Here is a 17295-nt window from a genome sequence, read left to right as displayed (position 1 = left end):
CACAAATTTTTAAGAAATATAACCACTACATCTCAGATTTTGATTAAAATTTCCGTACTGGATTATCTCACATGTCAAAGTCACTGGTGTGAATAAAAATTTCCTATGCCTTATAGTTTTCGAGTTATGGGGGGATGAAAATTAGGGAAATGTTATATACATGCATGATGCATCATAGAATGATGAAATAAAACATAGAAAAGACCACAGTCAATACAATCTTTTATTTTAGACATCTATGAGAATACATACTACATGAAGCACATTTTACAAAATACTCTTTTTTCTGTTTTTTCTAGCAACATATTCATGTACAGTTTTGTCATATGAGAGCTTCCTTGCAATGTCATTTTCTACAGACAATATGCGTAAAGAATTTAAGCGCTCTTCAGTCATGGTAGACCAAAATTTGTTCTTTATAAAGGATAGCTTTGAAAAATTCCTTTCTGCTTCACAGCTTGTGATAGGCATTGTCAAGTACAGCTTAAGCGCAGTAGTAATATTGGGGAGCACTTCAATTAGGTGTTGCTCACAAATAAGCTGCAGAACTTCTGCGCATTGCATTTTAGATGGCGTGTTTTCATCTGTGTTCTGGGATTTCCTAAGGTGCGAATATTCTTTGAACTGATAACACTCGTTTACTAATTTGTAATACGATATTATAAGTTTAATACTGTCCTCATCAATTTCAGAATTGTTCACCAATTCTGAGAGGAACTTGAACCTTTTCGCAATCTACTCATATGGGTCAATCCTCTTGCGTAGCTGGATTATCAAGCAGTCATAGTGTTGATATAGAACTTCGATCCTAAATTTGTCAACTCCTCTCAAAGAAGCAATACCACTTGCTCCATCTGAAAATGTCCTTGTAACAATGCGTTTGGAAGCATCAGAATAACTTGAGGTGATATTTTCACACAAACCTTTTGCTTCTGATTCATAGTATGCAATTCTATCGGCTGAATTTTCTCTGAGTTCTTTAACAAACAAAAGTAGAGAAAAATTTAGATTTCCCTGTCTGTTTAAAATCCCCCATCTTCGTGGAGATCCAGAAAAGAAAACATACAGCTCCTGCAAAATGCCAAAATAGTCAAAAACTTCAGGTACAGTAGACACTGCCTTTTCTACAACAAGGTTAAGTGAATGGGCTGTACATGGTACATAGTCTGCGTACCTGTTAATGTTTTTAAAGAGTGCTTGCAGCCCTTTCTCCGAGCCCTTCATGTTAGATGCATTATCGTAGGACTGACCACGGGTATTTTCAAGTGAAAGCTTATGTTCACCCAGGACTTGTTGTATTTTGTTGAACAAGGTTGTGGATGAATGGTTTTCTATCAGTAAAAATGTTAAAAATCTCTCACAGGGTTTTCCATTATAGCAGTATCGAACCACAATTACCAGCTGGTCAACATGTGTCAGGTCAGGTGTAGAGTCGAAAAATAGAGTAGTATTTGGTGTCTAGGTTGTTGATTTGATTCACAATTTCATCTTGCACATGTTTTCCCATGATTTCTATCAATTCTTCACATGGTTTTGGATAGGGAAGTAGCATTTACTTTTTCATTTTTACATTTTTGAGATGTGCATGTAAAAATGGGTCGAACTCTGCAATAAATTCAATGGCCCCCATCACGTTTCCATTATTTGGTGTGCCCCACTTCAGTACTTCAAAATAGTACTGTATGGTTTTTCTCATCTGTCCTTCAAGTTGCTGATCCACAGTATTTTTATTTGACTTTCTTGTTATCCAACACAACATCACCCTCTTATGTTCCATGCTGTCTTCATGATTCTCCAGAGTTCTGAGAACATTCATCCAGTCAGAAAACCCACCTGTTGTAAGTGCTGTTTGGCATTTAGAAAAGAGTTTGCAAACAAAACAGTATATCCAGCCGCTGCTCTTTGAATAAACTAACCAGGATCTCATCACAGTCTAGCCATTTTTCAATCTTTTTTCAAAATATTTGTTTGAGAAACTCCTGTTTTGCTCCTTGTAAACCCTGCTTGATTTGGTATATACATCATCTGGTTTTTTATTTTGAAAAAAACCTTTGTCTTGCATTAAACAATTCTGTATGAAATCATTATCAACTGTTATGGGCCAGTTTTCGAGGTCACTGTATTCTTTGAAATCACTGAATTTGCTTCCTGTTTCATGTTTCTGCTCAGTCTCTGCTTGTTCTACGGTACTTTCATGTTGACCACTGTGATCGTCATCTGTATCAAAAGCGTCAACAGTGGGTTGAATATTGCGAGAAAGAGCTCCCACGGTTTGTGCACTATCACTGGTTCAGTGGTGTTTGCTTGGCTTGTTTCAACTGTAGGTGTTGACAAACTTGACATTACAAAATAGTTTGTTAGTTTTAGACATTTAGAAATTTCATCAGATCTCTTTTCATTGAGTTTGCGTTTTTGGTATCCACTTAAGTACTTTCGTGAACTCATTGTTATTCCTCTAGGGTCTTGACCTCTGTTAAAAAGGGGGGAAAATTACATTAGCCATAGCAGAACAACCAACTTACCGCGACACTCCACCTTTACAACATCTGTGCTGCTGACTCTCAAACTTTGGAATTGTTGAAATATATACAACAAAAAATTAATCAATTTGAGTTGTGCGACTATTGTCACATACTTTGAAAGGAAAACATTTTAGGTCTACTTCCTGAGAAAGGGTTTTTTTCAAAACCTCTTCTCAGAAAGTAAAGTGCCATTTTTTAAGATTTATAATAAATAAGCTAAATAGGCTAAAATAGGCTATGTTCAAGCTAGCCTACGCTAGGCTAGACTAAGTTAGGCAAGACTAGGCCACCAAAACTCATAGGCTAAGGTAATGTAACACAATTTTACCATTATTTGAACACTTTTCATCATAAACACCTGTAATTTACCACAAATTCACCCTTTTATTACTTTTTCATAAATACTTGTAATATAGTATTAGCCTAGGCTATGTGGTCGTAGCCTACCTTCCGTTCGTTCACCTCTTCATAAAAACAATAGACTTAGGCTAATCTAACACTATTTTACCTTTATTATTTACCTTACTTTTCTAAATATAACATTTATTTTTGAGTAGGGGTAATTAAAACATTGTATCCTTCTGAACACTTTATTGAAAAAAATTCTTGTCTAGATCGCTATCACGAGTGCTATCACGTTGAAAATTCACGTTAACATTGTGATTGCCTTTTCAACTGCTCCCCTTTTTTGTTACAACACGTCATCTACTGTTTGTATTTCTATCATAAATGTTAATAGTGTTTTAAATTATTTATAATTATTTTATATTAAATATATTTAGAATTAAACATTCTTAATTTAAACGTTTTTTCGTTTACGGCTAGCCTACATGATACTTTAATAAAAATGTTACTTTAACTATTATTTTGTATTGAATTACACTATATTATTAATATTATATTTTTTTAAAACCCCTCCTCATACAGTAGACCCAAAATGTTTAAGCAATGTGGACTAAAGTCGCTTCTGGGGCCCCTCCGGGATTAGGGGCCTTGAAGCTTCAGCTTCAGTAGTTTCATAGTAGATACGCCCCTGCCCCCTAGGTGTCCTCTGGCCCCAGCTGACCCATTAGCTGTTTGGACACACTCCAGCACAACCAGTGCCATCTTGTTGGCTGGGATGAGTGTGTGTGGGGGTTGTGATGTGAATACGCGGCTGCAGCTTGTCAGCCTCTCGATTATCATTCACGGACTCAACGAATCCCGCACAGTTTTTCATTGGAATCGATTATTTTCCACGTGGCACTGGTGCTAGGCCCTCCACAGCTGAATCGATCCAGATTTGGCGGCAGCTTTGCTGTCGTGAAAGTCCACGAATTCTGCCCCGCCGTCAACAATTACACCGGGATTCTCCCATTGCCAACTCCAAAATCGCATTCGGCGATTGGGCATAGAATCCCTTTTGATGCCGAAATTGGGGGCAATGCCTGTTTTTGGATACTCCGCCTCTTCCAAAATGGCATCATTGGTGAGTATTCCGCACGCCGTTAGGACGGCCCGAGGACGTCACCTGAAGACCCTCCCCCGATGGGCTGACTTCCCGACGGCGTGGATCACTTGTGGTCTGAGGTTTCGTCAACCTCGTAAAGCGGCTGCAGACTGTGTCCAGCGCCGCCACAGTTGGGGGGGGGAGAGCCATTCCGATTGCCGGGGGGCTTCGGAGGGGGCTGGGGGGACTGGTTGGGAGTGGTCCGGGGGTGGCGAGGGGGGTTACACGGGAGCACTATCTGGCAGGCCGGATTCGCGCGCGGCCAGTGCTATGTTTTCTGGCGTGACCGCTGCTGGTCACCATCGTGCGCATGCGTGGCCACGGACCCGGCAATTCTCCGGCCGTTTCTGCCGGGAACGCTGGGGGTTTTACATAGCGCGGCTGCTAGCCCCCACCGGGCGGAGCATCAGTGTGGGGGCAGCGCCAATTTTTCGTCATGAGACTAGAGACATGCTCCGGGCATAGTCTCAGAAATGGAAAATCCCATCCCATGTTTTTACAATAAGGAGCCAGAGAAAATGGTAATGCTGAGAATCAGGACAGGCTAGCATGTTAGTGGTGTTCTTTCACCTCTGGAATCTTTGAATCAACCCACATATGTTATATGTAAACCCACAAATACCAGCCCACTAACAATTGTATGAACCCATTGGGCAGAGTTCTCACTGAAACCCGGCATGTAGCTCAGTGGGCTGCACAGCTGAGCTTAATCCAGATCTTGAGACTCTCTGAAAATAATTTATGGGGCAAGGTCTATGGCGTCATTGTGGTGGGGCATGTCCTGATAGAGTCGGCAAGGCCGCCTCCACAGAGATTGGGGCACTCTTTAAAAACAGCGCCCCGATCAGCACAGAAAATATACCCATCCCAGTAATCCCCCCAATCGAAGAACATGAGGGGCTGCCCCCACCACCATCAGCATCAGGGGCTCTCAACAATCCCCCATTCCCCACCTCCTCCACCCCCACAGTCAGAATCGGGGATCTCACTGCGCTCCCCCCCCCCCCCCGCCCTGCATCGGGGGCTCCTCTGCCCCCAATAAACATAATGTGAACCCCACTCCCAATGGGCACCCAGAGGGTCCGCCCATGAAACTGTCCTCTGGCATTTCACTACAAGTTGATACGGCACTGCTGTCACGTCGGCGAGGATTGAATATTCAGGTGAGGGAGGATCATGTGACGGGGGCTCAGTAATGAGATTATAATGTATGCAAATCTATTAAAATGAGATTCTCACCTTTTGTAGGCTTGAACCTCGTTACATCACCGGCAAGGGGTGTGGAAAATCAGGAAACAAAACAACCAAAACATTTCCATATCCGATTTCTGGCGCGTTTACCAGGATGTTTCTCCGCGCCTGCAGTACCAAGTAGGACCCCGCTATCGAACGCCACTTTGCCGTTTTTGTTGGCCTCAGCGAAGAACGCCCCGTCGACGCTGCACTTACTTCATTTCCTGCAATGATGAGCACAGCCACCATTCTCATCACGTGCAGAAATGCTGTTAAATAAAAGTGCTGGTGGCCTCAACTGATTGCAAAGGTTGCGCCTAACATGACCTCTCACGAGATTCACAACGCTTGAAACGTCTCGCGACATTTAATGGTGCCTCGCGAGAGGTCATGATCTGGATCTCGCACCCGCTGGGCTTGATCCAGATATTCATAGTTAAATGAGTCATTAGAACCTGTTGTAACCAGCCGTGGGCTAGTTGTGATGGCAAGGGGAGGGAGGGGGTGCCAGGCCATTGGAGACTCCTGGGTAGTTGAGCAGGGCGGTACCCTGGCACTCCTTATGGCATCTGGGCACCTTGGCACTGCTAGCCTGGAATCTTGGCACTGCTACTCGGCACCCTGGTTGTGTCAAACTGGCACTACCAGGGTGACACTTCCAGGCTGGCAGAGGCACTACAAGACAGGTACCCTTGTAGGAAATAGGAAAACTTACTCGCAGATCGAGGCAGATCTTTTGATCCCCACAGCACTCCCACCATTCCCTCTGGTCCTCCCCCCCACTTCACCCAACTTACCTCTTCTGAGGTCCTCCAGCCCCCCGTCACTCCACCTCTTATGGACAAGGCCTCCCCGCAGACCTGACCCCTGTCATGGGCAACCTGGTACCTGGGCACCATGGCACTGCAAGGCTGGCACCTGGCATTGCCCCTGCCAGCCTGGAAGTGCCACACAGGTACCCTGTCAGTGCCAGTTTGACACAGCCAGGGTGCCCAATGGTAGTGCCAAGATTCCAGGCTGGCAGTCCCAAGGAGCCCAGGTGCAAGCTGAAGTGCCAGGGTACCACCCTGCCCAATGCACAACCACCCAGGTGTCACCAATGGCCTGGAACATACCCTCAGTTGCTTTTACAACTGGTCCACGGCTGGTTACGACTGGTCCTAAGGGCTCATTTAAATATGCATATCAGGACCTTGTCCAACAAGAGCGAGATCCAGATTGTGACCTCTTGTGTGGCTCTGTTAAATCTCACGAGAAGTTTCAAGCATTGTAGATCTCGTGAGGGGTCATGTTAGGCACGACGAGGCTGCTGAATCGCACCCAAGGTCACGCCATCAGCAAGAACGGTGACATGGGCGCAAAGTCACTCCCGCTGCCAATACTGCTGTTTACTCATCAACAACAGGCACAAAGTAGGACAAATGGATTCATGCTGTTCGTGGCCACAGCTAACCTTTGCAATCAGTTGAGGCCACCAGCACTTTTACTTAATAGCATTCCTGCAAGTGATGAGAACAGTAGCACAAACCCAGGAGATTGGTGGTAGAGGTTTATATAATCAATTTTTCAGAAGTTAGCAGAGCAGCACACAAGTTGCAGAAAATGATGGTGTAGGGATAGTGCCATTACTCACAAACACCATAATTTCCTGGGTTCCTGTGGCTGTAATAATGGTCTACAGTGCAATTCCATCATTACGCTGGCGGTACGACTCAGGAAATTCTTTGTCTTAATTTCTGGAAAAGACTGCACAGCATTCAAGCTCACATCTCCCTGGAGTTCATGGTGCGAGTTCTGTGTGATACTGGAACAGTGGGAGATGGAACTTCCCACTAATCAGGCCCATCAGGAATGGGGTTGAGCCTGGCTGGATTGTGAAGCCAATCATGGTCTTTGTGGCTTCCCAGGCTCTTCAATTAAGCAAAGCCACATTAGGAAGAGAGATAATTAGGATACAGCATCTGCTTTTCATTCCAGATCTATGAAAATTCATATTAATTCTAACGATACATATGAAATGTAGTTTTTGCAAGTACCAAATGGTACATCTAATCCAGGCATCGGGATAGAGTATAGAGAAAAAGTAGATTCCAAAGCTATTGCACAAATATTGAACAAATAAATACATTTTCATATTAGATTTATTTCAAACATAAAGGGCTGGATTCTCCACTTTGGAGACTAAGTCCCCAAGGCGTCGTGAAAACTATAGTCTTTTAGGCATGGAAAACTGGAGTCAAAAGGCCACAGATTCCCCATTTTGCTGGGGGCTAGCAGTGAGCCATCGTCGAGCTCGCAACTCTAGCTGCCGATACGGTCCCCAGCACTTCCGATACAGAGGCCGTACATGCGCTCGGCGGCGGCCTGCAGCGGCCGCGCCATGCTCCATGGCGGACTCAGCCCGCGGATCTGGAACGGCAAAGTAGTGCCCCGCATCAGGCGCTCGCGCACCCTGGACCGCCCGCCCACATTGCCCCCAGCCCCGAATGAAGGCCCCAACCCCCATCCGCTGATCAGCCCTCCCCCGACTGTGGCCGCCCCAGACTGAGTCCGCAGTCGCCTTGCGAGGTTCTCATACTGCTGGGGCCATGAGAGCCCCACGCCATCGGGAATTCGGCTGGTCGGGGACGGAGCATTGGGGGGGCGGGCCTCAGGCAATGGCCTGAGGTGGTGAATACTTGGCGCAGCGTACTCCACGAGTACGCCGATTTTCGGGGGACGGAGAATTTAAAAACCGGCAGCATCCCAATTTCGGAGTCAAAATGGATTCTCCACCCCATCACCAAACGCGATTTAGGCGTCGGGGGGCGGAGAATCCAGCACAAGAAGTTAGAAATTAGAAAAAAATTAAACCAGCTTAATCAGCGAGCTCTTCAGAGATAGGATGTACATTTTTTTATTAACTCATGCAATGTGGGCTTCGCTGGCTATGCCAACATTTATTGCCCACCCCTAATTACCCTTGAGAATGTGGTGGTGAGCTGCCTTCTTGAAGTGCTGCAATCCACTTAACCTATTAGCAGCTTCTTCCAGGCATGTGTTACAGTCTTGGCAGAGACCAGTAGCTTTTTCTAAATTAGAGTAAATTTGAAATCACAGTTATTTACAAAATAATAAAGTCACAAGATTCCATGGTGTAAAGCAGAAGAATTTTACAATACAAGAGTCAACAAAGCAAACACCAAATACTATCTATCCGATATTCTAACATCCAGAATTAACGAGTTAAATGAATTAACAGGAAATTAATGGTTGAATATGAACTATATATTACACAGTAAATGGCAGACACAACTAAGACAAACCTGATATATTGGCTCGGCAGTCCACTCAGATTTCTGTGATGAAACTCAGTCACAAAGTCTTCAAACTGTTTCACTCACAAGTAATTTCAGCCCCTCCCCTTCTAGGAGCTAGTTTGATCCCAAGCCTATGTTATGTTCTAGTACTGTGACAATGATTGAGTTGGCTTACCAAAGAACTTCTGGTACTAGACTAGTCAAATTTATTATTGTACAACAAACTATGGGCTGGAAACTAATACTAACAAACTTGATAAATCACAAACACAACTAACCATGATGACATCTCCTACAGACTCCCCCAGGTTACAGTGTCACATGGTATAACGTGCCTTCCACCTAGTGGTCGGAGGTCAAACATGTTTACATGTACAACTGCTTATGCATATCACTACATCCTCTTTCCTTGAGGTTTTTAAAAAATATATATGATATGCATAGCACAATCATTTATTTTTACCATCTGCTGTGGTGGGATTCGAACTCGGGTCTCCACAGTATTGCCATAAATCTCTGGATTACTAATCCAGTGACAATACCACTCCACTACTGCCTTCCCAAGCAGAATGATTTGTAACATGCAGTTATATTGTCCAATGACAGATTCAATCTTTCAGGTTTCTTTCTATGCCAAGTTGATCTTTTTAACTTTGGTAGATCTGATGAATCCGCTTGACAGTTCTTCAGCTTGTCTGTTCTTCAGCTTGTCTGTTCTTCAGCTTGTCTGTTCTGTTCCAGTGGACTCCCCCAACTTCTACAGTGCTTGGGCCGATATGTGTCCTTTTACATCTTTCAGCAATATTTCAATTTTGATTTCCCAAACTGCCTTTGTTTTTGGTTTCTTTCGAAACTGGGAAGTTTAGTTTCAAGGCTAGTTTACATTTTCTGCTTCCCTTTCAGTTTCATTTTCAGTTCAGCTTCTGTTTTGAGGTCGGGCCTGCCTCAAAAAAAACATACAAATCAAATGTAAGCACATACATTCACTCAAACGTGGCATAAAGCCAATATAATTCAGCTTCCTCTCCAAACTACAATCTTTTACTCCCTGTCTTGACCCTTTCTGGTGAATCCACATTCAGATACTGGGTTGGCTATTCCATAAATGAACAACTCTTTAGTGTGAAGTTGTTACTCTTTAAGTTACATTTGCGATTTCCCCAGCTTATAATCGGGTTCTGTGAAAATAAATCATTGAAATATACTTGAAACCACAGAAAGGTTTCTGTGTGCTGGTTATAATTGGCAGAGGGTTTCATATTTTGTTTAGTTTAAAAATATATACTTTTAAAGAAATGGGTTTTTTTTAAGTTTCCCCTCATGTAGTTTCTTTTCATGAATTCCAGCCAAGAGAGCAGGCAAGAAATGCCCTGGCATTTGGCAATGACACTTTCCAACTAGATATCGGAAGTAGTAGGCTGGCTTTCTGACATTTTTCTCCTTCCTTGTGGCAAACTGCTCAATGCCATTTTCTGACAGCACAGCTGAGATCAGGGAATTAGCATGTCCGGAAGCACAGACACAAGCCCACATCATACCATTGCAAGCAGCAATTATTCTACACATGGTACCATAAGATGCAAAATAATTATAGGAGAAGTTTTACAATTCAGTGCTGGAATTGTAACAAATGAAACCATATCTGAAATGTTGTATTGCTTACTTTGTAATATGTTCTCAATGATTGCGGGGGAGGAGGGGGGGGTGGCTGTTGAACGTCTTATATACCTTGAATGAGGGAAATTCAGGTATAATTATTATATATATAAAATGGACCGCCATTCAAGAAAGGAGGAAACGATTGGATCGAAAGTCATTAAGTCAAACATATTCAGGAGATTCTTGTCGTTATAATGGCAGAAACACTGTCAACATTCGTCATCATTACCCTGAGAAACTGGCAGCATTTTCTGGTGCTTGTATATTGTAGCCACGTAAAATGGCTGCGTTCCGATTAATCTGGCCAAAACCCAGTTTAAAATGGCTAACCTGAAAGACTGCTGGGAAAAGCAGCTAAGAAGACACAAGCAGGCAGCTGCAGACAGTATTGCATATTCGGCTCTGGGAAGTTCGCCCAGATCGATACTCAGGGCTATCAACAGCCCATCAACCCAGGTATTTGCAGTTGCATTCAGGACTGTTTGCAGCCAATCTATTCAGACATCCACAGTTAAATCGGCTATCCCCGGGAACAATTGCAACATATTAGCAATTGAATACCGGGCCAGACCTGTCGGCGCCTGCAGTGGCCGAAACAAAGACAGGTGAGCGACCACCCCCCGATCGAGGAATCGCCTCACCATTGGACACATCGGCCCCAGAGATTGGGGACAGATCCAATCACTTGGGACTCAGGGTCAAGGGCCGCCCCGGGAGGCGGGAAGCCCCTGGGCCCTATAAAAGTGAGGGTCCAAGTTCAGACCTCTCTCTCTCTCCTCTTCGCCTGCTCGAGACCTTCGCAAGAACAGCAACCGGCAACAGTGAGTTTGAATCCAGCGATCGCTATCCGGTAGAGACACCTAGCCACCGACCTAGCCTTTTGAATCCAGCGGGCCAGATCTGATTGGACAAGCCATTCGTTTCCCTGACCTGGTGGGCTCTTCCTAAGTTAAGTATTGGCCAGTAGTGATAGGTTTGTTATATAGAAAGTAGTATTAGGGTATTAATATTGCTTGTTGTATATAATAAATGACCGTTGTTTTAATCCTTCCTAAGCGGTGTGCTGTATTATTAATCATAACCTGAACTTGAACCATGTGGCGGTATCATAAAGATACTTGGCGACTCGTGAGCAAAGGTGACGTAATCAGAGCCAATAGACTAAGGCTAAAAAGAGCAACAATATGCACAGTTAAACATGGAAAAAAAGATGCTGCTGTCAGTGATTCCTTGTTATTCCACAGGGTACGCTGTTAAAGCCCATTCATCCAGCCAAAATCACAGAACTTGAAAAAATGAAAAATGAAAATCGCTTATTGTCACAAGTAGGCTTCAAATGAAGTGACTGTGAAAAGCCCCTAGTCGCCACATTCCAGCGCCTGTTTGGAGAGGCTGGCACGGGAATTGAACCATGCTGCTGGCTTGTCTTGGTCTGCTTTAAAAGCCAGCTATTTAGCCCAGTGTGCTAAACCAGCCCCTCCCCTATTATACTCTAATATTGCTATTAAACCCTCCCCGGAAAATAGTACATCTTGTTAATGAGGACAACTAGATTTTGAATGCCCTGTGAGCTACTGCTGAAAAACCTCTCTGGCTCTGGGAAACTTTTATATGCGTGTCAAATTTCTCCATCATGACCAAGCAAGTGCAGTTCTAAAATATATAATAACTACCTTGTTAGAAGTTGTTTTATGATAGTTCAGCTTCTGATGTCCATAACTTAAAGTGAAGGATAATCAATGCATTTTACTCCCCGGATTACAGTCTATAGGAAATGTTCAATACGAATGGCTGCTTGCCCTGCTTGATGGTAGCAGTGTTGCTAGATGCCTGGGAACCCCCTTGACGAGGCACCAAATTCAAACTGGCTTCAGGAAAGACAAAATCACTTCTCTGCTAACCACAAAATCCAGACCAGTATAAGACAGGGACCTTTTGGGTAATATTAAGAACTTAGAAACACTTGATGATGAAGATATTTGGTTAATTTTGGTTAGTTTCAGTTAATAGAAAAGAAAATTCTACTTCCGGTGGTGTAATATAGGGGGAAGACACACATGAGGTGTACTGCACTTTTTCCCCCTTTCTTTCAGTATCAGAGGGTATTTTCTTTTCAAAACCCACATAATTAATGGTATAAGAATCATATATGACTGAAATGCGCAGAAACATCAGGGGAAAGAAGGTGGACAGCAGAGGTTCTTCGATAGAGTCGTCGGCAGAGAAAATGGCGGAGGCAGCCTCTGGGGCTCAGGCCACTCGACGAATGGCCAAGGTGCTTTCTAGTACCTTGGCAAAGAAATTTGATAAACACTGGCGGGTTGTGTCAGAGGACCTCCAAATGTCAATGGAGGAGGCCTGGGCCTCCATCCGAGCGGTTCTGGAGAAGACCAATTAAACCGTGAAAGTCCGTGGAACCACGATAAAGTGTATGGAAGTGGTTCACACAGTGATCAGATTACCTCACTGGAAGCGGAAACGTCTTTGGTAGCCAAAGCGAATAAGTCGTTGAAGGCCAAGGTAAGTGATCCAGAGAATCGGTCCAGGAGGCAAAATATTCAAATTGTGGGGCTGCCAGGGGGGATAAAAAGTCCAACGTCAACTTTGCAGAGATGTTCGGTAACGTGATGGGGAGGGTGGAGTCACGTCCCATCCTACGTTTGGTCAAGCCCACCATATACTCCGCTGGCACATCCTGAGGATCCACTGAGTGCAGCAATAGTGAAGTTTCATAGTTTCAAAGGGAAAGAGCGGGTTCTGAGATGGGCGTAGGAGCAACAAAACTTCAAATGGGAAGGCCATGCCATCGTGTTTTACTAAGACATGGGAGCTGAGCCGGTGAAGAAGAGGGCTGCATTCAACAAAGCCAAGGCCGCCGTGTACAAAAGTGGAGTCTGGTTCAGTGTGGTGTGTACCTGATTCAGCTTAGAGTGACTTTTGATGGAAAGGAATATTTTTTTGATGCACTGGGTGAGGCAGACTCCTTTGTTAAGAAAGACAGGTTGAGCGCGGTATGATTGAGTTTTATGGGTGTTGGGGACGGGCATGTTATATTAATGCATTGTTGGGGTTTCATGTTTATTCTTGCATTTTCCTGCTCTTGTTGGTGTTAAATTTTGACAGTTTGGGTTTAGGTTTAGGGGTTAGTTTTATGTGGGGTTTCTGTTCTGTTTGATGCAAAAATACATATCTCCCTGTCTGAGCAGAATGGCTTATGGGGTTTTAGCATTTTGTTGTTTGTAACCATTTTTCTTAACTCTAGTTGGGAGCCTCCTTGCTAAGGGGAGCGGTTTTGAAGAGCTGGCTGCTGCTCATTATTGTAGTTGTTTAGATCATGAACTGAGAGTTCTTGATTTGTTTAAGTTTAGATTTGTTAGTATTAGTTGTTTGTGTTTGCCTTACCTCTATTTGTGTGTATATACTATGCCTGCAGACTTTTCTTTGTTTAGTTTTGTGATTTCATAAACATGAAACCCCAACAATGCATCAATATAACATGCCCGTCCCCAACACCCAAAAATCTTTGGCGGCCATCTTGGGTGGGCCTGGTTGTTTTTACCTTTTATGTATATTTTGTGCAATCTCCCAAGGTGGAAATGGTTGACTCCAGATTGAGGAGGGGTGAGAGGCCCCCAATTTGTTTGGGCACCTGGACTGTCAGGGGGTTGAATGGCCCAGTGACAAGGTCGAGAGTATTTGCTCACCTTAGATGAGTTTAAATTCCAATGTAGTGCTTTTGCAAGAGGCTCAGTTGCGGGTCAGGGACCGGACAAGTCTGTGGCAGGGGTGGGCAGGACAAGTCTTTCATTTGGGTTTCAATGGTCGGGCGAGGGGTTGCGGCAATATTAATTAATAAAAGGAATCAGTGTTCTGCCTCTATAAGTTTGGTCTACCCCAATAGCAGACATTGTCTGCGGCAATTCGGTGGTTCTGGTTAAAACTATGCCCCAAACTGGGACGATATGAATTTTATTAATAATTTGCTGGCCTCCCTCCCCAACTTAGATTTGTATCAGCTTATTTAGGGTAAGCACCTAAACTGTGTACTGAATCCTCGTCTGGATCAGTCCGAGCACAAATCTCAGGTTCCATTGGCGTGGCGAGAGATTTGTTGTTTTTCATGGAGCACATAGGGATGACGGGGGCAGGTGTGGAGGTAGATCCCTGGCACTTTTTGCACCCAGGTGACAAAGATTTTTTTCATTTTTCTCGAATGTGCATCAGTATACTCCCGGATCGATTTTTTTGTGGTGAATAGGTCTCTCCTCCATTTGGTGGGGGTTGCTCACTCCTCTGAGATTGTGATTTCGGACCATGCCCTGCACTTTGTTGATTTGGCACTCGAGTCAGATCCCTCCTTCCCAGTGTCCACCATTGAGGTTGGACACAACATTATTAGTGGACAAGAAATTTGTGAACGCATCTCCATTGCCATTGGGGACTATATAAAATTTAATAAAGGTGTGTCAATCTCATCTTCCACGCTGTAGGAAGCCCCGTAAGGTGGCCCTCAGGGCAGAGATTATCTGCTGTCAAGCACACATGGCAAAGACAATGAGGGCAGAGCAGCAGAGGCTGGTGGACTCCATTCTTGAGGCGGACCATCAGTATTCACTTGCCCCAACCCTGGAATTGTTGGCAAGTAGGAAAAAGCTACAGACACAATTTGAGCTATTGTCAACAGGGTGACAATATCTTCTGAATATTGAGCGGCTGCAACGCTCAAGGAGCATGTTTCATGAACACTGGGAGGTCAGTTGCCTTTTAGCTCAGGAGCTGAATCAGCAGAAAGCTTCCTGGAAGATTGTCTAGGTGTGCTACTGAAGTGCCGGACAGGTTTCTGCCTCTCCTCAGCTTAATCCGGCTTTTGAATCGTTCTATCGGGGTATATAGATCAGAGACTCTGGCTGAAGGATCGGTCATGACTGACTTTTTGGACAGCTTATCCATCCCAGCGGTGGAGGTTGAGATGGGTACGAATTCACGGTGGACTCAGAGGAAATGATGAAATGCATTGGGGTGATGCAGACTGCCAAAGTCCCTGGCCCAGATGGCTACCCCATTGAATTTTATAAGAAGTTTGCAGTACAGTTGGTGTCTTTAATTCTGGACATGTTTAATGATTCCTTATCCCAGGATTCATTGCCCTCCACCCTCACACAGGCCTCTATGTCCTTGATTCTCATGAAAGACAAAGTCCCAGCAGAGTGTGGGTCATATGCCAAGGTGCTGGCGCTGCAGCTGGAGCCCTGCATTCCAGGTGCCATTTCGGACAATCAGACAGGCGTCATTAAGGGTCAACAATTGTCGACCAACATACATTGCCCACGAAACCGGAGGTGATTGTTACCCTGGGTGCCGAGAAGACATTTGATAGAGTAGAATGGGAACACCTGTTGAGATTCTTGGGAGGTTCGGATTTGGCGACAAGTTTATTTCCTGGATTCGACTACTGTAAAGGGCCCCCATTGCTAGTGTTGTACAAATGCCCTGAACTTTGTTTACTTCCCATTAAATAGGGTTATGAGTCAGGGGTGTCCACTGTCTCCACTCCTGTTTGCTTTGGCAATAGAACTGCTCACCATAGCACTGAGGCCCTCTATTAGATAAAATGGGATAAACCAGGGAGGGGTGGAGCATTGGGTGTGCCCTTACACGGATGACCTACTTAAACGTTCATAAGGAAACCTCCTGCTGATTGCTACGTATTGGCCGCCATCAGCTGATGAATCAGTACTCCTCCATGTTGAATGGCACTTGGAGAAAGCACTGAGTGTGGCAAGGGCGCAGAATATACACTGGGTGAGGGACTTCAATGTCCATCACCAAGAGTGGCTCAGTCGTACCACCACAGACAGAGCTGGCCGAGATCTAAAGGACATAGCTGCTAAGCTGGGACTGCAGCAGGTGGTGAAGGAACCAACAAGACAGAAAAATATACTTGACCTCATCCTCACCAATCTGCCTGCTGGAGATGCATCTGTCCATGACAGTATCAGGAGAAGTGACCACTGCACAGTCCTTGTGGATGCAAAGTCGCGTCTTCACATTGAGGATACCCTCCATCGTGACACTACCACCGTGCTAAATGGGATAGAGTTTGAACACACCTAGCAACTCAAGACTGGGTATCTATGAGGTGCTGTGGGCCAACAACACAGCAGAATTGTATTCAACCACAATCTGCAACCTCATGGCCTGGTATATCCCCCACTCTACCATCACCACCAAGACAGGGGGTCAACCCTGGTTCAATGAAGAGTGCAGGAGAGCATGCCAGGAACAGCATCAGGCACAATAAAAAATGAGGTGTCAACCTGCTGAAGGTACAACACAGGACTACTTGTGTGCCAAACAGGATAAGCAGCAAGTAATAGGCAGAGCTAAGTGACTCCACAATCAACACATCAGATTTAAGCTCTGTAGTGCTGCTACATCCAGTTCTAAATGGTGGTGGACAATTAAATAGCTCACTGGAGGAGGAGGCTTCACAAATACCCCCATCATCAATGATGGAGAAGCCCAGCACATATTTGCAAAAGACAAGGCTGAGGGATTCACAACAATCTTCAGCCAGAAGTGCTGAGTGGATGGTCCATCTCGTTCTCCTCTGGAGGTCCCCAGCATGACAGATGTCAGTCTTCAGCCAATTCAATTCACCCCACGTGATATCAAAAAACGGCAGAAGGCACTGGATACTGCAAAGGCTATGGGCTCTGATAATATTCCGGCAATAGCACTGAAGACCTGTGCTGCAGAACTTGCCGCACCCCTGGCCAAGCTGTTCCACCCCAAGCCAAGCTGTTCCACCCCAGGCCAAGCTGTTGTACAGCTACAACATTGGCATCGACCCGGCAATGTGGAAAATTGCCCAGGTATGTCCTGTAGACAAGAAACAGGACACATCCAACCCAGCCAGTTACTGCCCTATCAGTATACTCTCCATCATCAGCAAAGTGATGGAAGGAGTCTTCGACAGTGCTATCAAGCGGCACTTACTCAGCAATAACCTGCTCACGGATGCTCAGTTTGAGTTTCGCCATGGTCACTCAGCTCCTGACCTCATTAAAGCCTTTTGTTAAAACATGGACAA

The 17295-nt window shown here is 44.7% G+C and overlaps 1 long non-coding RNA gene across 1 annotated transcript; it reads right to left on the bottom strand.

The window, feature by feature from the left end:
- Nucleotides 1-205: 205 nt before the first annotated feature.
- Nucleotides 206-5559, bottom strand: LOC140388386 (uncharacterized). Its single transcript, XR_011934166.1, has 2 exons — nucleotides 5251-5559; nucleotides 206-2470 (listed from the first exon to the last, which is right to left on the bottom strand). It is a non-coding gene; the product is annotated as an uncharacterized lncRNA (long non-coding RNA).
- Nucleotides 5560-17295: the final 11736 nt, after the last annotated feature.

Source organism: Scyliorhinus torazame, chromosome 13 (assembly GCF_047496885.1).
Source record: "Scyliorhinus torazame isolate Kashiwa2021f chromosome 13, sScyTor2.1, whole genome shotgun sequence".
NCBI classification, from domain to species: Eukaryota; Metazoa; Chordata; class Chondrichthyes; order Carcharhiniformes; family Scyliorhinidae; genus Scyliorhinus; species Scyliorhinus torazame.
Note: the sequence above shows the minus strand (reverse complement) of the source record. Positions and strands in the feature narration are given on the sequence as shown.